General features: G+C 41.0%; 1 pseudogene; it reads left to right on the top strand.

Moving 5' to 3' along the window:
• Positions 1–24,692, top strand: part of LOC147426486 (uncharacterized) — a 41,867-nt pseudogene that overhangs the window by 9,372 nt on the left and 7,803 nt on the right.

The following is a 24,692-nucleotide window of genomic DNA, read 5'->3' as shown; positions in this document are numbered from 1 at the left end:
AACCTGTACTCCCCCCTTTCTCTCAATCGGAAATTGTCAATCAAAAACTTGATTCATGCTTGCATACGCACGTTGAATGACATCGTTAGCGACATTGCTAGTAGAGAGGTTGGTCTTTTGCCACTTGTGGCACGGCAAGGACCATGGCCGAGGAGAAAATTGATGAGCATTAGCTATTCAAATATGTGGTGGCTCTTTTACAACCAAGTTTTGTACAAACCACAAGCTTTTTTCTAGGAGCAGCTAAGGGCTGAGATTCCACCTCCAGTTCCCTCAACAACGCACTTCAAAGTTGTCAGGTCTTCCTCATTGTACCAGGCTGCGTTGTCCCTCAACTAATGCTTCAGGCTGAGGATAAAGTAAAAAATTATATGCAGCCAACAGAGCCCTTTGAATTGCACATTATGGTGGGAAGCTATCTCATCATTTTCAAGGATCTCCACAATGAGAACATACATATGTTTGAGAGGATTCTCAAGTTCTTGCAAGGCGGGAGATAGATCAATGATCCCAATCCCATCCACAATGTTTTCCTTATTGATAATACCCTCTCCCTGGAGCAGTTACACTTGATGAGAGGCATTTTGAAGGATATACTTGAGCACCTTGATGATCGTGGTTCTATGTTACCCTTGAAGCCTCTTGTGCAAGGGCTCGCCACTTGTTTTCTTTAATGCAATTGATAGGGACATCAAGAAACCAGTGGAGTGGAAGATTGATGATAGTATGCCTATTTTTTGGGTGGATCCCCATGGTGCATACTTCTACAATCGAATGATGGCAGCTTTTACACAATCACACCCAAAGGGACATTCCTCCTATTGGATCGCACTACAACTTGACATGTCATAGTTTTTATTAGTTCCTTCTCATGATAGTTTAGGTTTAGCTTTTACCTAGTAGGTTCAAAGTTTGTGGTTGTATCCTCCCTAGATATTTTGAAACATTAGTAGTGGACACCATTACTTGTAAGATGTGAGAACTCAATACTGCCATATAGAGTGCAATGTTAGAATAATTTGTTAATCTTATTATATTAAGCTCTTGATGGGTCATTCATATACATGGATCATGGATATACTCCTATCTGAAATATATAAAGATATCTTGTTTAGGACTACAATTTAAATTAAGGTCGCTTGCTTAAATTTTGTATATAGGGACTAGTGGTTACACTCCTACATGTGGGGATGCTTTGAGTGCTGATAGTATTGAAATGTACTTGCATTGAAGAATGCATAATTGTGGGTGTATTTGCTAAGTTGGAAAAAGAAGACATGCTGGAAGATTATTGAAAATGCAGTATGGACTTCATGTACGATTTCCATTTGGTTTGTTTTTAGATTTGGGTAATTGAGGCTATAATCCCCCTTATTTGTTGCTACTGATTGGTCCTTATTGGTATTTATTCCTTATGGGAATGGTGAACACAGTTTTATTCAATACATGCATAGAGTTCATAGTGCAATTGCAATGGCACACCGGGAGCAAGATGCATCAGTAGAGGCATCCAAACGTCCCAAGCTGGAGGAGCCCGATGCTACAAAGGAGCTCAGAGACCTGAAGGACCTTTTCAGCCAATCTCTTGTAGAGATTCCCATACTCAAGAGATTGCTAGAGTTATCAGAGGCAGACATACAGGTGTTGGAAGGAGAAAATCCAAACCTCTACTCACCCCTCTCTCTCCACCGGGAGTTGGCAATCACAAACTTGATTCATGCTTGCATACACACTTTGGATGGAGTTGTCAGGGACATTGCTAGTAGAGAGGTTGGTGTTTTTCCACTTGTGGTACGGCAAGGACCATGGCTAAATCAAAAATTGATGAGCATTAGCTATTCAAATATGTGGTGGCTCTTTTACAACCAAGTTCTATACAAACCAACAGTTTTGATGCATGCTTTTTTTGAGAGTAGCTAGGAGCTCAAATTCCACCTGCAGCCCCCTCAACAATGCGCTTCAAAGTTTTCAGGTCTTCCTCGTTGTACCAGGATACTATTAACCTTGTTATCCCTCAAATGATCCCTCTAATTTAGGATAAAGTAAAATCTTATATGCAGCCAACATATCCCTTTGACTTGCACATTATGGTGGGATGCTATCTAAGCATTTTTAAGGATCTTCGGAATGAGAACGTACATACGTTGTAGAGGATGCTCAAGTTCTTGCAAGGCGGGAGATAAATCAATGATAGTATGCCTATTTATTGGGTGCATCCCCAAGGTGCATACTTCTATAGTCGTATGGATGAAATATTTTACACCCTCACACCCCAAGGGATATTCATCCTATTGAATCTCACTACAACTTGACATGTCATAGTTTTCATTAGCTCCTTCTCATGATAGCTTAGGTTTAACTTTTACCTAGTACATTCAAAGTTTGCGGTTGTATCCTCCCTAGCTATTTTGACACATTAGTAGTGGACACCATTACTTGTAAGATGTGAGACTTGAGTATTGCCATATTTAGTGCAATGGTAGAAGAAGGTGTTAATCTTATTATATTCAGCTCTTTATGGGTCATGCATATACATGGATCATGGATATACTCTTCTCTGAAATATTTGAAGATTTCTTATTTAGAACTACATTTCAAATTAAGGTCACTTCCTTAACTTTGTTATAAAGGGATTAGTGGTTACACTCTTACATTTGGGGATTCTTTGAGTGTTGATAGTATTGACATGTACTTACATTGAAGTATGCATAATTCTCGGGGGGTTCACTATGTGTAAAACTACCATATCACGTGCGTTCAAGACATGTTTATAAAACCCCTTATCTGTGAATTTTGTTAAGAATATAATGTACCCTTTTCTTTGAAAATCTGTAAGTTTTTTTCAAATTTGAAAAAATAATGCCCTTTTGTATATATATTTCTGTAAATTTCAAGAACTTTAAATACCCTTCTGTTGAACTCACGTGATAGGTTACATTTTTATTAAGTGACCTACCTGGGGCATAATTGTGCTTGTATTTTCTAAGATGGAAAAAAAAGGTATGCCTGAAGATGATCTAAAATGTAGTATGGACTTAATGTACGATTTCCATTTGGTTTGTGTTTACATTTGGGAAATTGAGGCTATACCCTTCATTATTTGTTGCTAATTGTTCCTTATTGGTATTTGTTCCTTATGGGAAGGGTGAACACACTTTTATTCAATACATGCATATAGTTCATAGTGCAATTGCAATGGCACACTAGGAGCAAGATGCTTATGTAGAGGTATCCATACGTCCCAAGTTGGAGGAGTTCAATGCTACAAAGGAGCTCAGAGACCTGAAGGACTTTTTCAGCCAATCTCTTGGAGAGATTCCAAGCCTCAGGAGATAACTAGAGTTATCAAAGGAACGCATACAGGTTTTGGAGGGAGAAAATCCAAACCTCTACTCCCCCCTCTCTCTCAATTGAGAGTTGGCAATCACAAACTTGATTCATGATTGCGTACACACTTTGGATGGCGTCGTAGGCAACATTTCTAGTATAGAGGTTGGTCTTTTGACACTTGTGGCATGACAAGGACCATGGACGAACAAAATATTACAGAACATTAGCTATTTGAATCTGTGGTGTCTCTTTTACAACCAAGTTCTATACAAACCAACAGTTTCGGTGCAAGCTATTTTCTTGGAGGAGGTAGGAACTGAGATTCCACTTCCAAGCCCCTTAACAATGCACTTCAAAGTTGTCGGGTCTTCCTCGTTCTACCAGGCTGCTATTAAACTTGGTGTCCCTCAACTGATGCTTCAGGTTGACGATAAAGTAAAAGCTTATATGCAGCCAATAGAGCCCTTTGACGTGCACTATGGTGGGAAGCTATATCAGCATTTTCAAGGATCTCCACAATGAGAACATACATATGTTTGAGAGGATGCTCAAGTGCTTGCAAGGTGGGAGATGGATCAATGATCCCAATCCCATCAATAATGTTTTCCTTATTGATCATACCCTCTCCCTGGAGCAGTTACACTTGATGAGAGGAATTTTGAAGGATATACTTGAGAACCTCCATTTCTTGGTGCTATGTTACCCTTGCAGCCTCTTGTGCAAGGGATTGCCACTTTTTTTATTTAATGCAATTGATAGGGACATCAAGAAAGCAGTGAGGTGGAAGATTGATGGCAGTATGCCTATTTATTGAGTGGATCCCCAAGGTGCATACTTCTACAGTCGAATCGATGGAAACTTCTACACCCTCACACCCGAAGGGACATTCATCCTATTGGATCTCACTACAGCTTGACATGTCATAGTTTTTATTAGTTCCTTCTCATGATAGTTTAGGTTTAGCTTTTACCTAGTATGTTCAAAGTTTGCAGTTGTATCCTCCCTAACTATTTTGACACATCATTAGTGGACACCATTACTTGTAATATGTGAGACTTCAGTACTACCATATTTAGTGCAATGTTAGAAGAAGGTGTTAATCTTATTATATTTAGCTCTTGATGGGTCATGCATATACATGAATCATGGATATACTCCTGTCTGAAATATTTAAAGATTTTTTTTTTAAGACTACAATTGAAATTAAGGTTGCTTCCTTTACTTTTTTATATAGGGACTAGTGGTTACACTCTTACATGTGGGATGCTTTGAGTGCTAATAGTATTGATGTGTACTTACATTGAAGTATACATAATTGTACTTGTATTTGCTAAGCTGGAAAAAAAGGCATGCTGGAAAATTATCTAAAATGCTGTACGGACTTCATGTACGGTTTCCATTTGGTTTGTGTTTACATTTGGGAAATTGAGGCTATAATCCCCCTTATTCGTTGCTATTGATTTTTCATAAAATCTAATATCTAACCAACCCAAATGTTTATTTCATATTAAACTAATCATTTAATGTGTGAGACAAAACGGGAACAAGGGGTAAGATATAGACATGTGCTTATAGATCTATCTCAACACGGGGCCAATGGTAAAGGGGTCCAAATGAGAGATGGTATTTCAAAGTGCAAGGCTTAACCAATGGAGCATAAGACCTTAGGGTTAGCTTCATTGAAGACCTCCAATAGTTAGTGTAAAAGTACTTTTACCTTAGGTAAGATAGGGCTGAGATTGAGGTGGGAACCCGGCCCAAGCTTGAGGTGGCTGAGGTGCTTGACATGCTAGGGCTGTACTTGAGGTGAGAACCCAACCCAAGCTTAAAGTGCTTAAGGGCCAACCTTGTAGTGGGAACTGGGTCTAAGCTTGAGGTGTCAAAAGTCAAAGATTCAATCCCTACAAGGAGTGGGCGAGCCCTCTATGAGGGGGGATGAGAGAGAACACCCACACACTCACACAAAGCATACTTGGTACAAAGAAAGCATAAGGGATACTTGTCAAGTTACTCCTTATGTTTCCCTCATGGTGTGCCTGAAGCCTATTGGTTGGCCACCCAAGCGGTCCAATGATAATTTAGGAGATTTAATTAATTGTCTTTGCATTTATCAAGTCCTCTCTCTCAAAGGGAAAAGGGGGACACTTGTCCCAAGGCTATCCTTGTTGCTTGTGATGCTTCCTTCTTGTGATTGGCTAGGCCTAAAAAGGTTCAATGAGCTTCAAGCATGAGCTACAAGGGGGGATCGACCACAACAAGCTACGGGGTTGCTTAGGGGGTATTCTCTCCAACATACTCTCATTATGATTTGTGCAAAGTGCAAGAGCTCCGTCTCCTTCTCTTTGCAAGTAGAGGTTGAGAGCCTACACCAACACTCTTGGCTATGGAGTGCAAATCCAACCAAGAGCCATGATTCAATGCTTAAGCTTGCCATCTTCTCCATCTTCATTACTATGCTATTACGTATGCTAGCAAGAAGAGTTATGATAAGTGAGGAACTAATTCTTTCTCCTATGAAATGTTTCGTCTTCCTCTTCCCTAACCTCATTCCCTGCTAGCTCTCTCCACCTTTGAAGGTGTTTGAGGTCTAGGGACTGAGGCTTGGGATAGTTAAAGATTTATTCAAAGTTTTATGTTGTGCTTGTGAACACACAGATTGTATTGTAACAAGTCTCTCTTAATGGGAGGAATCATAATACAAATGCCTATTGGAGGGGGGGCCGGCCCCACATAAATGCGGTCCTCAATTGTTGTCATGTTCTCTAAATTCTCTCTCTTTCAAAAGTATTGTTCATGCCAAGTTAACTAATTGCTATGTTTATGTTGTTATCTTCAACTATGTTCACCCGCTATGCTCACAAAGTAGTTTCTTAAAAGTATTCTCATTAATTACCTATGGTTCTGCTGCGAGTGGAAAAAATTATGTTCCTAATGCTTCTACTGGCAGCAATTCGTCTGGAAATTCTGGTGATAAGGGCAAAAAGAAGAAGCGTTGCCATTATTGTAAAGCCAATGATCACTTGATCAAGTCGTGTCCTAAGTTGAAGGCCAAATAGGCTAAGAAGAAAGAGGGTGGTTCCACTGCAAATGCTGGTTCCACTACAAATGAAGCCATTGTTGAGTCTTCTGTGAAAGGAGACTGTGTTGCTGATGTTGATGCAGAATGGGCTTTTAGCGCAGAGTGCACTTACAATCCTGCTGTCCATGATGCATGCTTGTCAGTTTTGCTGCAGATTCACATGTGTGGTATTTCGACAGTGGTGCTACAAAGCACATTATCTCACATCATGAATTGTTTACCTCTCTCGAGTTTGTCCCTCATGGGAATTCAGTCACTTGTGCCAACAACGCCTCTTATCCAGTTCAAAGAGTTGGAAAGATTGTGCTCACTACTGCTAATGGCAGTTACTTCACACTTGTTGATGCACTTTATGTACCTGGGATCAAGAAGAATCTCTTGTCTGTATCCACACTTGCTAGACTTGGACTTGTATCCACACTTGCTAGACTTGGACTTGTAGTCAAATTTGTGGATGACAGATGTACAGTTCATGATCTTAGTTTTGGTGATGAAATTATTGCATCTGGGCTTTTGTGCTGTGGGCTGTATAAGCTCACTTTGTATGACAAGTGTGGACAAAATTTTGCAAATGCTGTTGCAGATTCGAGGGCTATTTCAGATGCAAAACTTTGGCATGCACATTTTGGTCATCTGAATTTTGCCAGTTTGCTGCGTTTACAAAAATCTGATATGGTTGCTTCTTTGCCAGCTCTTGAAGCACCTGTCAAACATGTTTGTGAAGGCTGTATTTTGGGTAAGATGCAGCGTTCTAAATTTCCAAAGGATGGTTCAGTTCGGGCCACATGCAGGTTGCAGCTTGTGCATAGTGATGTTTGTGGGCCCATGCAAACTCCGTCTTTGGGCAATAACCTGTACTTCATGACTTTCATTGATGATTAATCTAGGCATGCATGGGTATTTCCGCTTAAAGCGAAGTCTGAAGTTTTTATGTGCTTCAAACAATTTCTAGCTATGGCTGAAAATGTCTCGAAATGTACTATGTGCACCCTCCGTTCCGATCGAGGGGGGGAGTATATGTCTCATGAATTTAATGCATTTCTGGCTAGTCGTGGGATAAAACACCAATGTACAGTGCCTTATACACCTCAGCAAAATGGTGTTGCTGAGAGGAAAAACAGGTCACTGACGGAAATGGCACGATGTATAGTCAAAAGTCAAGCTTGCCGCATTCTTTTTGGCTTGAGGCCATCATGTGTGCCACTTATGTACTTAACAAGTGTCCTACGAAAGCTTTGCAGTCTATTACTCCATATGAAGCATGGCATGATAGAAAGCCTTCTATTGAGCACAAGCGTGTTTTTGGCTGTTTGGCATATGCTTTGGTGCCACAAGTGCAGCGCAAAAAATTGGATGAGAAGGCTGTCAAATGTATTTTTGTTGGTTATAGTGCTGAAAGAAAAGGTTACAGGTTGTATCATCCACAAACAAAACGTATTCTGGTTTCTCGGGATGTAGTGTTTGTGGAAGATTCTGTTCAGCCCTTGCTGTCATGTACTAGAGATAGTAATGTAAGCTCACAGAACATTGATGACACTTTGTTGCCTCTTTTCAGTGGTGGAAATAGGAATGTAAGTTCCAATGAGGCAAATGTACAGCCTATGGGGGTTTCTGAAAATGTTTTAGATCAGCCTATTACTGATGCAGATGTACATGATGTACTTGATGAGGAAAGGGCTGAAAATGAGTAGGCTAGAGGTATGCCAAAATGGCTCGTGCACACTTTGCGTGACAGTAAATTGGATGCACCTTTGTCTAGTCGTACTTGTTCAAGCTCTCACCATGCATCTTATGCATCAGATTGTTATGCTTTGGCTGTGTCTAGTTTACATGATGTTGAGGAGCCTCTGTCTTTTGATGAAGCATAGAATTCAAAAAATTGGATGGTTGCCATGCAATTAGAATATGATGCACTTATAGAAAATGACGCATGGACTTTATGTGATTTGCCTCCTGGAAAAAAGGCCATTAGTACAAAGTGGGTTTACAAGTTGAAACGCAAGCCGGATGGTGAGATCGATCGCCGTAAGGCTCGACTTGTTGCAAAGGGTTATGCACAGCAAAAAGGCATAGATTATGAAGAGACTTTTGCTCCCACTTGTCGTATGACTACTGTGCGTTTTCTATGTGCATTGGCAGCTCATTTTGGTTGGGATGTACATGAATCAGACATTGTTACTGCTTTCTTGAATGGTGACATATTTGAGGAAGTTTATGTAACGCAGCCTCGCAGTTTTGTCATAAAAGTACAAGAGGACAAAGTGTGCAGATGTAAGAAGGCTTTGTATGGGTTGAAGCAATCTCCTCCTGCTTGGTATGAGAAAGCTGACACTCATTTGGTTAAACGAGGCTTTCGTAACAGTCCAACTGAAAGCACATTGTATGTAAAGCATGAGGATGATGTATTTCTCATTGTGGTTTTTTATGTCGATGATTTGTTGATCACTGGACCAAATGAGAGACATATTGCTGAATTTAAGGCTGATTTGAATGCTACTTTCAAGATGAAAGATTTGGGACTGTTGCATCATTACTTGGGTATACAGTTTAAGCAGTGTGATGGTGGTATTGCCTTGTGTCAGAAAAGTTACATAGAGACATTGCTATGTAAGTTTGGACTTGAGGATTGCAAACCTATTGCCACTCCCATGGAAACAGGTTTGAAGTTGAGTCTACATGATGCGGGCAATCCTGTTGATGTCACTCTTTACCAAAGTGTTGTTGGCTGCCTCATTTATGTATGAAACACGAGGCCAAATATTCAGTTTGCAGTTTCACAGGTTAGCAGATTTATGCATAGCCCAGGGTCTAAGCATTGGCAGGCTATCACGAGGATTTTTCGCTACCTTAGTGGCACTTTACATCTTGGCTTGTTTTATCCCAAGGGGGGATCATTACCACCAGACTTACATGCTTTTTCGGACTCAGATTGGGCTGGTTGTTTTGACACGCGAGTGTCCACAAGTGGTTTTTGTTTCATGCTTGGCAGTTCATGTATATCATGGTTAAGCAAGAAGCAACCTACTGTGGCCACTTCGAGTTGTGAGGCTGAGTATAGGGAAGTCTTTACAGCTACGGTTGAGTGTGTATGGCTCAGATGCCTTATGGCTGATTTGGGTGTTGGACAGGACACTACCAACACTATCTACACTGACAGTCAGAGCGCATTGGCAATTGCGAGGAACCCAGTTTTTCATGCTCGCACAAAGCACATTGAGGTGCATTACCACTATGTCAGGGAGAGGCTCTCAGCAAAAGAGATCATCTTGGCTTATGTGCCAACACAGGACAACCTTGCGGATCTTTTCACAAAGGCATTGTCTCGTGAGAAGCTTGAAGCTTTCCACAAATCTTTGGGCTTACTCCCCTTTGTGGACTGATCCTGTCCTTAGGGCATGGAACTTCCCTTTACGCATGTGCCAACTCTCGCTCACCGCATCACTCCAGGGGGTATTTGTTACCATATACATACGGTAGTGATGTGTGTGAACACACTAGGACCGCCGTGACATTTTTCCCCTCTTTAGGAGGTTTTCCCCCCGTGCATTGTATATACGCCTATCACTCTAGGGCTATCTATATTTCTATTACACACTAAGTAACACACTCTCTATTGTGTGCCTTGAGCTTCCTTCGTCTTCTCCAAGCTGTGTCTGTTTCTCTGCAACCCTAATTCCAACAAAAGCATCTCTCCATGTTTCTTGTGTTCTAGGAGGAATCCTTGGCAGACTTCTTCCCCTTGCAAATGGTCCTCATGACCCCACCATAGCAATATATCCTCCAACATAGTTTAGGTGATTTTTGCTTTGGGTCTCGTAGACAACCATCGTAGAATTATGTGATCCCAGTGATCCTATCTGTTGAGTCCCACAAACATAAGTATGCTCCCTTGGCTCATTGGTCCCATTCTCCTAGTCTGATCCTCTAGTCCCCTATGGATTAGGCTCATGTCTACCATGTGGGTCTATAACTCGTGGAATATAGTAGGATGAGATTGGATTCTTCATAAAGGTGTATTTATCCAACTCTTATTGGTCTACCATTTTATACTCCTGCTCGTATTTTTCTACTAAGAAGAGCTGTATTCTTTGGAGGTCTGAATACGTGAAAGCATATAGGTTTTATAGTCTTACAATTATCTAGGATTGGGCTCTAGGAAATTGTTCTAACTTTTCCTTGCTCTTGAACTCCGTGTAAAGCGGTTGCACAAGATGTATGCGCTCCGCTATGTTTGGCAAGGAAGTAATTGCAAGATTTTTCAGTTCTTGAAAGGTTTTCATGATTTGTCCAATGGTTTGTTTGACCATGTTTACTAAAGCACCTGATGTCAGGAGGGCTATGTCAAAAATAGCTGGTGCAAACTCTTCCTGGAGCTGCTCAAACACAGACTTGGTCAGAGTCTCTGTAAGCTGATAAAAATGCTCCGGAGCGACAGGGTTTAAACAACGCCTAATCTCTACCTCTGACGTGTAATTAAAGTGTCCCACAATCACTTCGGAGAAGAACTTTTGTTGATGTTTCGTTAGCTTCGTGTCTGCCATATCTGTATGACAAAATTATAAATTAAGAATCTTACGAAAAGATTGTACACCATAGTAACATAGTTATTATATAATGAGTGTTAACCCTATATATATTAAATGATGATACAAATTTATTAAACAATATTAAATTATTTCAAATTAAAGAGAATCTTTTGATTACAAACCACATTGTGCGAATCGACCATGAAAATTAAATTAGAGAGAGAGAGAGAGAGAGAGAGAGAGAGAGAGAGAGAGAGAGAGAGAGAGAGAGAGAGAGAGAGAGAGAGAGAGAGAGAGAGAGAGAGAGAGAGACAGAGACAGAGAGACAGAGAAAGAGGCCAGGAGTGTGAGATGCTCTCAGCACAAGAACTGGACCCTGCTATGTGCAGAAGTGTGAGATGATGAAAGAAATTACATCTAAAGGGTTGGAAAATCGTACATGTGAACATCTCAGCTAGTGTGAGATATTCTCAGCACAAGTCCTGGATGCTGTTGTAAAATAGATTGATAGCTTTTATCAATCTAATCCCTGATAAAGTGTGTGGAACTCACAACACAACTATCAGCGGATAAATTAACAATTGCAGATGTAAGTTACCTATCGTATGTGTTTACGTCCAAAACAACACCAAGTCATTTAATGATGAAAAATAATGTTCTTTTGGAATATGAAACACACGAGTAACTAGTATGTTACATTAAGGTGAAGAGGGCATGAAAATATGCATCTCTTCACTCTTAATATAACGAGTGGTAACGCTTGTGTTTCTATGTAACAGATAACAGAAAAACTTAATCTAAAATTGTAAATTTTATAAGCTATTTCTAATGGAGTGTGTGGAACGCACAACACAACCATCAGCAAACAGCTCAACAATCTCAAATGTAAATCAATTGTTGTATATATCTACGTTCAGAGTAACACCAAGTCATCTGCTGATGAACAATGATATTACTACAGAAATAGAAGCACAAAAATAACGAAAGTCGCATTAAGATGAAGAGGGCATAAAGTATGCATCTCTACACTCTTAAAATGACGAACGTTAATCTTTGTGCTTCTATGTAGAATAATCAATAATGATTTACTTTAAGATTGTAAATTTTATAGGCCACTCTGAAGTGAGAGGTGTAGCATCATGCCTACTACACTCCACGAGTTGACCTCTAATCCTAACTCATCTCTATGGTGAGAGATATACTACTACACCATACGAGTAAGAATCTAAATTTACCCTAAACCTTCCCTGGAGTGATTTATATAACTACACACCACGGGAAAGGAAACTATATTCTATACACCTCTGGAGTGAGCCATATCGCTACACACCACGAAGTGGCCTACGACCTGCAAGCCAACTTTGTGGTGAGAGTCGAAACTACTGCACCACACAAGTCTGGCACAACACAAAAAAAAAGTTAGTATTTACTGAAAATTAAAAAAATATACCTAAAAACTGTTGTAAACCGAGGAGGCTGTCGCTATCTGCTAATCTCTCAAAAGCTCCAAGCTCTCCAACCTCCAAAAAAGTCCACAATGCTTTTCGATATAATACGACGACGATTGTATATATATACAGTTTCTCGATCGAGATATTTTTCGATCGAAATACTTTTCGATCAAAAAATATCTCGATCGAAAACTGTTTTATACAGATATTCGGTAATTATTCAGAAATACGGCATATACTCACGTTTTATACGTATATTTTTTGTTATACGGGCGTATAAATGCAACGTAGGGAAGAAGGAGGCAAGGAAACAGAGCTTAGTTTTAAAAAATGCAGAAGATTGAGCATTAAATTCAGCACTCATCACGCATAGTGAAGTGTTATCATGACTGGAATACTTTTTGGGTTTTTTAATAAATGTACCTTGAATGAATAAGATATCCTGATTTTAGAAAACATGTATGAAAAAGGGTTAAAATTATTTTTCTAATATCTCTCTCTACATTGACATGGCATTTCTTACAAGCTTCAAATTTGAGTCCATAATATTCCTAATGTAAGTTTAATTAGCATGGCTGACAATAACCAAGAGAGTAGAATGAACATTGATAACTTTGATTTTGCATATGAAGGTGCTAATGATGATGCCCCCATGTTTGTTAATTACCTTCTTACTAGGTTGCAGCAAGCTATGGGCCACCCTGCTTTGCAAGCCAATGTTACCTGTTAGCAGGCTGGACACACCCAACGGAGAATGATTGCTCGGCGAAATATTATTTTTTGTAATTATTCTTCAATTGAGAAAACCCGACATTTCACCTTTGTAAATAGTGGGGCTTGCAGGAGCTTCCAGATTGTATCTCATTTTTGACATTTAGATTGAGTAGATGGTTAAATTGGAACATTAGGGTTTGAGATTGTAAGGTATTTATACCACTTTTGACCTTAATGAAAAGAACCTTTGTCGTTTTTAAAAAAAGTTCTGTCCGTGTGAGTGAGCGTATTGTGTACGAGAGAGAGTGAGAGTTTCATCTTGACGCTACACGCGCATCGATGGTCAGAATTGAGTGCGGATAAGTGCAGCGTGTTGCCCCCGACGAGAGCTACGCGCCAATACCTACATTGAGGGTGTACGGTATGGTTTCACGAACTCGACCCACGAGCTACATCTGGTGATTCGGTGAGCATACGTTGTCTGTTTTTGCATTTCAACATATCCACGCATTCGCATCGAGTAGAGCTACACATTAAGCACTTTAGTTTTTGGAAACGACGACCTGCAATTTTCGACCAGACATCCTACGTGATTTTGCACCAAGTGTTTAGGGTTGGGATTTTGGTTCATGGACCTTAGGGAGAGTGACCTATTGGTGTTAGTAGGGTCTCCTTCAAGTTCTGTGGCGTTTCGAGAATGTTTGATGGGTATTAGGCTCTTGGAAGCGTTGTAGGAAATCTCCTCTTATGCACTCCTGAAGGCTATAGCTAAGACATTGGGTAGAGACCTTTGTAGGAAGTAGTCAAGAGTTGGTCGAGTGTAGGTTGACACCCTATGCTTGCTTCCACTTGCCTGCGGGTCGAGCTTCGTCCTTAGCTGACAAATCTTGTTAGGTGAGTTCTCGCTGTGATGACGTCCGTCGCGGCGTATCTGCTACCATTGGCGCCACTGCCGAGGACGAAAAACCTAGGTAGGTGACTGAGACTAGTCCTTGAGGATAGGGATTCTCTGGCTTGCCAGAGTTTCATTTTACATCTAGATAGGATCAGAGGGTGGAGGACTCTCTAGGTCTTAGGAGGAGTCCAGGGAGCGTGTGTCTAGCCGAGATCCTTCGACTTAGGTAGACTTAGATAGTTTTAGGTATTAGTTGAGTTGTGGTGTAGAGAGTAGGAGTTGGAGTGGTAAAAGCGGTGAAAGGAGAGCTTGAGAGTCCGGAGAGGCTAGGAAGCAACCGAGACACCAATATCACCATTTCGCATGATGAGTAGGAGTAGGGTAAGTAGGACATCATGAATTATGATTTGGAGCACTGCATGTATGTTATATTTGCTGTTAGGCTCATCACAAGGTTGTAAAAGACGGAAAAGAGTGTTTAGAAGCTGAAGTGGAGTTCAAAAGTTTCTCTGAGTGTTTCTGATAGAGCTGGAGAGCATCAGGAGTACTTCTGTCAGGAAAAAAATAAATTTTAAGCCAAGAGACATCCTATGCGTAGAATGTCTATAGGGTGATTTGGTGGAAATTAGAAATTCTGAGTTGACCAGTGTGTTTAGAAGGTAGGTTTTACCCTATTTTCACCTGGAAAGTGGAAGTTTGACCATATCTTGACAGGATAAGGCCAGATAGACAAAAATTGCCAGACATCCTACCCAAATTGTGCCAAGGCATTATTTTAAGACCAAAACCATAGGATGGCTGCATCAGCATGATCTGCATGATTTATTGAGTGCCTGAGAAAGGTTTCATCTCAATTGGGTGAGAAAATTGGGTTTTAAGCAGGCCTTAGCATTTTTGACTGAAAAGGGCTAGGAAAGCTAAAATTGGGGTCTTTTGAAATCCAAACTAAAATCTAAGCATAGCACTGGGTTACTGACATCAAGGGGAAGCTATGGCTCAAGTTTGGGGTCAAACAGACCAAATAGACATCCTACGCGTAGGATGTGTTCTGTGTGATTTAGCACTCCAAACCCTGATTTGAGCATGCCAAAGTGATCAGCACCTTAAGAGGAGTCTGTGCTTTGCATTTGAAGCTATTTTGGGCAATTAGACATGCTACGCAAAGAATGTCTAATGCATGAAATTGAAGCCAGAAATTTATTGTAGGCACAGCAGGGTGTTGTATAGCCTGAGGCAAGCCTCCTAGTCAATTTTGGTCCAAATTGGAGTTGATTTGACTGGTCAGACCAATATCAGGCTGTTGGAATAGATTTCTGATCAATTGACCAACTTATAGGAGTCCAAATCAAAAAGTCAAAACAGCTGTGGACTCAGCACATCAAGGGTAATCCATAGTGCGAACTCCAGGCAAAACAAAGCAGATAGACATCCTACGTGTAGGATGTCTACAGGGGCTTAGTGAAGAGAAAAGCTGACTGAGGATATAGGGTGATGTTCCAATTGACTTGAGGGCTCCAAAAATTCTTTCAGAAGTGAAATTGGACCTTGTTTGACCTTTTGACGGAGCAAAGACGAAATTAAGACTTTCCATGTAAAATGTCCAACATCCGAGGGAAGTACAGTTCCAAATTGGCAGACCCAATCAGAACATCAGAAGTGTATAAAATACAATAGTGGTTGCGGTTAACCCTCCAGTTATACCAATCATTACTAAGACTACCTCTAATGCTTTGATTTGATTGCCGAAATTAAACGCTTGTGTACAGGTATATTTAGTGGCAAAGCAAGAAGTTGGGCAGAAATTGATCCTTTACCAGGTGAGTGGTTGGATTTGTGATAAGTTGCATTGCTAAGTTTGATGAATTTAAGATCAGGAAGACACATTCTTAGAGATCAAAATGTGGCAGTGATCAAGGTAGCTTAGTGTCCACCGAAGAGAGTGTAACTTAGGCAAGGCTAGATCCATTAGCACCGATCATTAAGGAGGGTAGTGATACTGACACTTCATCAGATAAGTCCTTCTTCATGATGGGTAGTCAACAGCCAGGAGGTTTCTTCGATGAAGGACCAATGCTAGGAGGAAGCACCTCCCTAAATCCTTTGAACGATTCCAAGTTCACTATAATCTTCTTAGAAGGAACAAACTCTAGGGGAGCCCTAGTTTATTCTGACTATCAAGGACGGAAGTGTATTTATATTAAAGAAAGACCTGCTCAGATATTGGATATAATTTGTATATTCCGAGATGAAAAGGGGAACCACTATCTGATAGTTAGTAACGCTGAGGATTACAATAGATATGGAGATAAAGTGGCAAAAGGAAAAATGGTTTCAGAAACTCAAGAACCGCCTCCAAACATTGATCGACCTGGAGCTCTTTTTATGTATGATAAGAAAACAACCACGGTCTCTACTTATAAGGAGAATGTGGGAATTTACAAGCATGAGAGCGAGGGAATAGTCTCTTACTTTTGGTGCAAAGAACCCTACCCAAACGAATTAAGCAAAGACAAGGTTCTTTACTTATTCTCTTATGAAATTGCTATGGGGAAGGATATCGTTTTTGTTGATAGGTACGGGCGAGAATACAAATGTATTCTCCCAGAGGAGGTAGAAAAGGCAACAGTTCTAGAAGCATCAACATATGCCCCCAAAGAAGTGCCAAGGGTTTCCTACACCCCTAGCAATTCGACAAATCCATTTTTAGAAGAGTATGACGCGACCTCACATTCTACCCGACAACAGACGTTCAACTACCATAACCAACCAGCAACCCAACCATCATTGCAGGCATGGCTTCGATAGAGTGCAACATTAGAACAAGACCAAAATCGAGATGGTTATCCAACCGCACAAGGGCTAAGGGAATTACAAGAACCACCACTCTATTCACGGTATCAAGGTGAAAGTAAGCCAAAAACTCAAGGGTCAACAGAGCTTGGAAGACAACCCATAGAACGAGTTCAAAGAGATGAACCATCTCTTGCAAAGACCGTCAAAAATTATGGCTTAGGAGCATCACTGGGAGAGGAAACCACCCACTACCGAAGGCCAGAGGAGGTATATCGATTGGGACGAGGAGAACCTATGATGAGATTTGTAGACCATCGTAGAATTAGACCTTCTCAGGTGCAAAACTGGGTAAACAAGAAATACACAGGAAACAGAGATCCTAGGGATCATGTAGCAGCCTTTGTGCGTGTAATTAGAGCTAAAGAGGTGTTAAACTTCCCTACCCAATTTGCAGGGTTTGGACTGACCCTAGAAGATGATGCTGCTACTTGGTTTGACTTTGTGGAGCGTAGAGACTTTGAGTCTATGGAGGAGGTGTTTGACGAGTTTATTGAGGAATTCACACAAAGGGGGATAGCTCATAATATAGTCTCACAAATCCATAAATTCAAACAGAAAGAAGGGGAGTCTGTGCGAAAGACAGCCCTACGACTAAAAAGATATGTTAAGTTCTACCCTGTGGAAGAACTGCCAACTCAGTCCAGACTTATGCTTATATTTATCCAAGGACTAAGGAATGCAGATCTCTAGAAGAACTTACATATGAAGAGGAGCATGACGTTAAATGAGTTAACTAAGGAGGCTCTTTACCTGGTAGACAATTGTGCGGTCTACAAGGAGGGTGAATTCAAGAATCTTGATCACGATCTATCCTCACAACAAAGTGGAAGCAAGTTCCCTAAGACAACACCGAAAGGAGAACTAGCTGTAAGCCAGGAGCAGCTTGTAGAGGAAGTGCTAAAAAAGATTAACCTGTATGCCAAACCTCAGCGTAAAAAATCCAAAGTGATGTGCTATTGAATAAAAATGGACAAACCATGTGACGGAGGAACATTATTATAACAAGGGATATGTGAGAGAGAGACCTTATGCTCCTCAGAATCAGGTAGCATCTCCTCAACTTCCACCGATGCCTAGGTATCAAGCAGGCAACCTACCAGGACCTGTAGGTGTAGAAAGACCACAACCAGTGTTGGGGCAGCAACCACCCCTACCAGGATTACGACCAATCGGCATAAGATACATACCAACCGTAACCAAACCAGAAGATAAGGATTTGGTGCCTATGCATGCATATTATGAAGATCCCAATGGATATGATGCAAATCCTATTTATTATCCACTGGAAGAATCCCCAACACCAGAACCTTGGAGCATGATGGGAAGTGCAGGACCACCAATAGCTGCACAGGCAGGAAGAGAAGGAAGATATAGCTTGGATGAACGAACATTTTTGTTCATAGCGAATGGAGGCATGGGCGGGCAGAGACATGCATACCAACAAAGAGGAGCTCAAGGAGCACCTCAACAGCCTAAGGGACCCTGCTAAAAGTGTGGTGGAGACCATTGGCTAAGAGATTGTCCTCATGATGAAATCATTAGAGTCAACGCATATTGCACCGAGTGTGGAATTACTCATTTGATTCCTGATTGCCCTAAGAACCCGAGCAAAGGAGCAAAAAATACCATGAATATGCTGGAAGCAGTGCCTTCCAGTGGAGGTTCATAAAACGAGACAGTAATACCTATTCAGACACTGACACGAGCCCAAGCTCAAAGAATGACGAATGAACCCATAATTAAAGAGCCAAAAACCGATGCCCCAAGTTCAGAAATGAAAAATTAGAGAAGCACTTGGAAAGCTAGAAAGGCGCTGTGAGGATTTTTTTGGAGCAAGGGATTGCGCATATGTACATATACATGCATGGTGCATCAAATAAAGAATTGCCCATTTTTCAGAGCCAGGTGGTTATGTGGGGCCCACATGTGTACAAGTAGGACAGGGTGTACATAGTGCATCGATTTTCACTATTACCAGTACCACTGTGTTTTTTCTACAATAAGGAGGAGTTGGTAGCGCGTAAAAACTCTCGAGTAATCTATCCGCGGGCCGACGACATGAGGTAAGCAGGTGCGTCAGATGGCATCGAGTGGCGTAAGGAGGTCGAACGGGGTCAATACTTGCACGCGGAGAAGTATGGACACGACGTGGGTGTTTTCTTGTGATACTTATGCAGAAAGGTCATCATGAGGACCACTTTCTGGGGCCAATTCACGTGGTTGCGGGATGCATCATTGGGAAAAACTGAGTGCCAGGTGTGCGGATGATGCAAAAAGGTGACAACTATGCACTGCGAGGTCAGTTTTTGGCCTGTTTGGGGTCCGTTTGGGGTCATCTAAAAGGCCAAGGGTGCCCAAATAATAAAGCTAAGTGTGGGAACTGAAAAAATAGAGAGAAGACCAGAAAAAACGTGGAGAAGAGAGGAGGAACAACCGCAAGTGTGTTTTTGCTGTTTTTGGAGCATTTTTTGGCCCTAAACTGCTCATCCGAGGTCGGATTTGAGCACTGTGACATAGTAGGGTGGGGTTTTTGGGCGTTCCGGACGCAATGGCACTGTCCATTTTGCCAAATTCCTCACAGATTTTCTACTGTTTTTCTGTGTAATCTTCTCCGGTGAGTGAAGCCTCTGCTTAACTTTGTGGTTGTATCTGGTGTATTTCCTCAATACTGTGTAAACTATTTGCCCCATTGGTGTTGGGCTGAGCTTCATTGAGTCTAAAAAAAAATAATTTGCCTCCTTTGAGCTGAATTGAGAGTGTGTGTGTGTGAGTGTGTATGTGTGAGTGTTGAGTGGGCAAGTGGAAAATCTCTCTCTTCTCACTCCATCTGTGTGTTTCCTGTCTCGGCCAGGCTGGTTGTGTAAGCCGAGTGGTGCCCCATAATGTGTGTGTGTATCATCCCAAGAGTGTGTGTCGGGTCATTATAGAGGTGTTGTGTGTGTTTCCATCCCGCTCACAGCGCGTATGAAAGCCAGGAGAGAACGAGAGCAAACAGCTCTATCCGAGGAGTTAAAACACACGAAGGATATATTAGAGCGGTTAGAGGATCTAGCTAGTCTAAGCTCACACACTGCAGTAACCATAGCACCCAAGGAAATAGTAGAACCCAAAAGTGCAGGATCAGGGGGATCATTGCTGGCAAAAAAGGTAAATGAGCAGTTACATGCACTTTTAAAAGCATACGAAGCCAGACTCAAAAACAACCAAACCCAAGAGCAAAGATGGATGACTTATCCATATGCCAAAAAAGAAAAACAAAGGTTGGAAATGTGTCGAAATATGATTGAAACAGCTCAATCCTTGATAGAAACCCGCTTGGTAAACCTGCAAGTTGGCACGAAGTACCAGCTCCAACCCCTATCAAACCAACCTTAGAGAAACAATTAGAAATGAAGGAGAGACTCACGACTGCCTCTGAGTCTAAGAGGGAACCTATCATAGTGCCAAATACAACAGATGAGACAATTGATGGTTTTCAACATAAAACATTGGTAGAAATGGGTAAGGATTGTAACGGTCTAGATGATTTGTGGAAGGAAATCCGTGATGCCAACGAAGCTAACAGGGTGAGTTACCAAATGAATAGCACGAGAAAAGAGAAAAATGAGATCTTACCTCCTATTGAAGAATTTGAGGCAAGATTACAAATGAAATTTGATATGCATTCACAAGGGGGGGACCAGGGATCAATTAGTTAGGGGCACAGCCAACCAGACTCGCTGAAAACTCTACCCTCTTACCTAGGGGAGTGTGAATCCAAGTTTGAGGTGAGAGCAATCCCATCTCAAAGACTTTCTTCTAACAGAGTGATGGATTCACAAGGGTTGAATTGAGCTATTGTCCATCCCTGTGGCATGCACAATCACATTAGCCGAACTCCTAAGGCTACGGCCAAACATGTGGACCACCGTAGGCAAATGCTTAGAAAAATTTGGAGTAAAAGACCCCACCTCGAAGCTTCAAGAAGGGATTAGAGAATTGGACAAGCCTCAACTAAACACTAGGCCAGTATCTTTAAACAAGGTTGGAGAATATTGCAAGGGAGAAGATGGAAACACCACGCTACCAGCAGAATTCCAAGGAGTAGTTTCCAAAGCTATTCTTGACAGTGGAGCAGGAGTCGCTATCGCCACTAAGAAAATCTAGAAAAAATGGGGAAAACCAGCTTTGAGAGCTACCAGAATGAAATTGCAACTGGCAGATGGGTTCATGGAAAAGCCTCTAGGACTTTTAGAAAAAATAATTGTCACCTTGTGCGGAATTGAGTATGAGCATACATTGCAATAGTGGATTTCAACAAAAAGAACAATTACGAGATCATCTTGGGAAGACCATTCATGAGACAATTAAAGATGGTCCAGGATTGGGGTTACGACCACATATACCTCAGACATGGTGAGACTACAACCAAAATACACCTAAAAGACCATAGTTACAAAGATGTTAACCAAACACCAGTGGAAGAGTTTGATTCAGCTACATTGGTAGGGTCCGAACTCCCAGCATGGTTAGGGCAAAAAAAGGAGCTATGGATGTGCGAAGATTCACATTGTGGGAGCTTAAAAAGAGAGGAATGCGTCTTAGAAAGAGCTATTGAGGACAAGGATTATATTCCAGAACCTTTACCCGAAGATGCCTTAGAACCTCTGGAATGGGAACACATACTAGCAACATTGGATGTCTGTACCATTACAGATAGCCCAACGACAAAATTTTGCGATAAGGACGGCTATGATGTGCTACCCTATTACATGGTAAACCTTATACCAGCAGAAGATGAAATTGTAGAACCACCAAAACAAGAAGAGTTTTATAACTCCTCTGAGCATCTGGAGGTAAATAACGATGCAGATAACGAGTGTTCAGACAGCTCAAGCTAGCGTGGGGAGAAAACAGCTAATATCAAGTTTTATGATTTTTCCAATCAGCACCCTAGACGCCAAGAACGCTATAGGAAAAAACGAGAAGAAAACAAAATGAGAGAGAACCTGATGCCCAGGATAAAAGATAGAACTCACTATCCAATGTTTGTCAAAGTAGAGGATTGTGTAAAAGACCAAATATCATGCAAATTCTCAAAAGTTCAAAGGGAAGGAACGCAAAAGGAAATAAAACAAGTACGAAAGATTAAAACAGAAACAAAATCAAAAAAATCTCAACAATCAAAACATGAAAAAATAAAAGACCCAGAGTGGACCAAATTGGAGTGTAAAAAGAAATACCAAGAACTAAAACGGTCATTACAAGAGGTATGGACTACTGAGGGAGAAAGTGATGGTAAGGAGGAGTTAGAAAAAGGAAACATGAATGTACCATCCCACTATCGAAAATTCACCATCCATGACAGAAAAATCATAATGACACCCACCAGTCAGGGAAAGAATAAACCAGGAATCTTACGATGGGCCGGAAAATGCAAAACCAATAGAGCTCTCTGAGCGAGGTGAAAAGCCTCAGCCGGTCTATATCGCAACTGATTAGAGCCTGAAGAAGAAGAACTTCTAACACAAATTCTCAAGAAGTATAAAGATGTGTTTGCATGGTCCTACAAAGACCTCAAAGGAGTTGATCCATAGATATGCCAACATACAATTCCTTTGAAATCAGATGCCAAATGTAGCAAACAGCGTCCTTACACATATAATGACACATTTGCTAAACGAATCAAAGAGGAGATTGACAAGCTAATGGATGTTGAATTCATCTATGCAATCAAACATACAGATTGGGTTTCACCCATTGTGGTTGTCCCCAAAAAGAATGGAAAGTTGCGCGTGTGTGTGAACCTCAAAAAAGTAAATGCAGCCACCATAAGGGATAATTATCCCTTGCCGATCACACAGAACATGTACTTGAGAGGGTGGCTGGGAAACGGGCTTATTCCTTTCTAGATGGATTTTAAGGGTAGAACCAACTGGCAATTGCAATAGAGGATCAACATAAAACAACATTTGCCACAGAATGGGGAATATATGCATATAGAGTTATGCCTTTTGGCTTGATCGATGCCCCAGCTACCTTTAAAAGGTTAATGACTCATGCCTTCAAAGAATACCTGAGAATATTCTTAGAAATATATATGGATGATCTTTGTGTACACTCTCTTCTACGAGAAGAACATATTGACCATTACAAAAGATATTTCAGAAGTGCAGAACATATCGAATCTGTCTTAACCCGAAAAAGTGTATTTTTATGGTTAGGCAAGGCCACATCTTAGGACATATTGTCTCAAGAAATGGCATAACCACTGACCTAGACAAAATTAGAGTCATAGTAGACTTACCCAGGCCTACTAATGCGAAACAAGTACAATCCTTCATGGGACAAGCCAAAAACTTCCAATTGATTGCAGGACGCTGATTGCAGGACGACTGTATCATCTAGGCTCGGACCAAATTCTACGATTATGTATAAATTCGGAGGAATTCGAGTGTTATCTTGAAGAAGCACACGTCCAAGATTGTACATTTCATTGTTCAACGATGAAAACACACCAAAGACTGAAACAATTAGGGGTTTATCGGCCAACTATGTATGCTGACACACATGCTTATGTTAACAATTGTACTATATGTAGTGCCAAACGACTCGTGGATCACGCGACATTGTTTCAGGTAAACATTGCACCTGCATGGGGTCAATATATCATTGATTTCTTAACCACAAGGAAATTTCCTGAAAACATAACAAAAGCACGGAAAAGGGCTATAGAGCTGGAGGCGTCGACTTTAATTTAATTGGGAATTAACTCTATAAGCGAGAAAAGGATAATCAACTTAGAATCTGTGCAAGTGAAAGTGAATACATGCTGATTCTAGAATACGCACATGGAGGCATAAGTGGAGGCCATTTTTCAGGCGATAAGACGACAAAAATGATCTTAACCGCAGGAATATGGTGGCCTACCTTGCATATGGATGCTGAGGAGTTTGTAAAGTGTTGTGACGCATGTCAGCACACCAAGGTGCCGATAAAGAGAGATGAGATGCCACTACGGCCAATGATGGGAGCAAGGGAAATTGCAAAATGGGGAATTGATTTTGTGGGACCTATTTCACCCCCTGTATATTGCACCCATACCCAATATATCATTGTGGCTACAGACTATCTCACAAAATGGGCGGAAGCCAAGGAAACACAAAAAGCAGACGCATGAACTACTGCACATATTTTGTATGATAATGTCTTTGTACGATACGGATTACCAATAGAAATTGTCAGTGATCGAGGAACACATTTTCTTAATGAAGTCATTGAGTATCTGCTAGAGGAATTCATGGTCATACATAGAAAATCTGCTCCATATCATCCACAGGCAAATGGACAAGCTAAGGCCACAAATAAAACACTATGCACTGTTCTCACTAAAATTGTATCAGAGTCAAGGACAGACTGGGATCAACAGCTACACTCAACACTATGGGCATACAGGGTAGCTTACAAAACATCAATAGGAACAACATCGTACAACATGGTGTTTGGCCTAAACACTATATTACCCATAGAGTTTTTAATTCCAACTCTACGAGTGGCGAAACTCTTAGAATGGATAGGGTACGAGCTCTCTTCAAGAAGAAATGATCTTGAAAAGCTAGATGAACTTCGATTGAGAGCTGTAGCTTCAATCTATGCTAAAAAGAGAAGACAAAAAGAGTTTTCTGACAAGCATGTGCGTAGGAAAGAGTTCAACACAGGTGATTATGTACTTGTTTATACCTTGAAGCAACATGCCAAGAAACTTAAAAAGCGAGGGATAGGACCCTTTGTGATTAGTGACTTATCACAAAGTGGAGCTGTCAAGCTTGCTATATTAGCAGGAGAAGAAATGCCAAATTGGATTA

Source organism: Adiantum capillus-veneris, chromosome 24, assembly GCF_014529385.1.
Source record: "Adiantum capillus-veneris isolate H3 chromosome 24, ASM1452938v2, whole genome shotgun sequence".
Lineage (NCBI taxonomy): Eukaryota > Viridiplantae > Streptophyta > Polypodiopsida > Polypodiales > Pteridaceae > Adiantum > Adiantum capillus-veneris.
The sequence above is the reverse complement of the archived record's forward strand: the minus strand, read 5'-3'. Positions and strand labels throughout refer to the sequence as shown.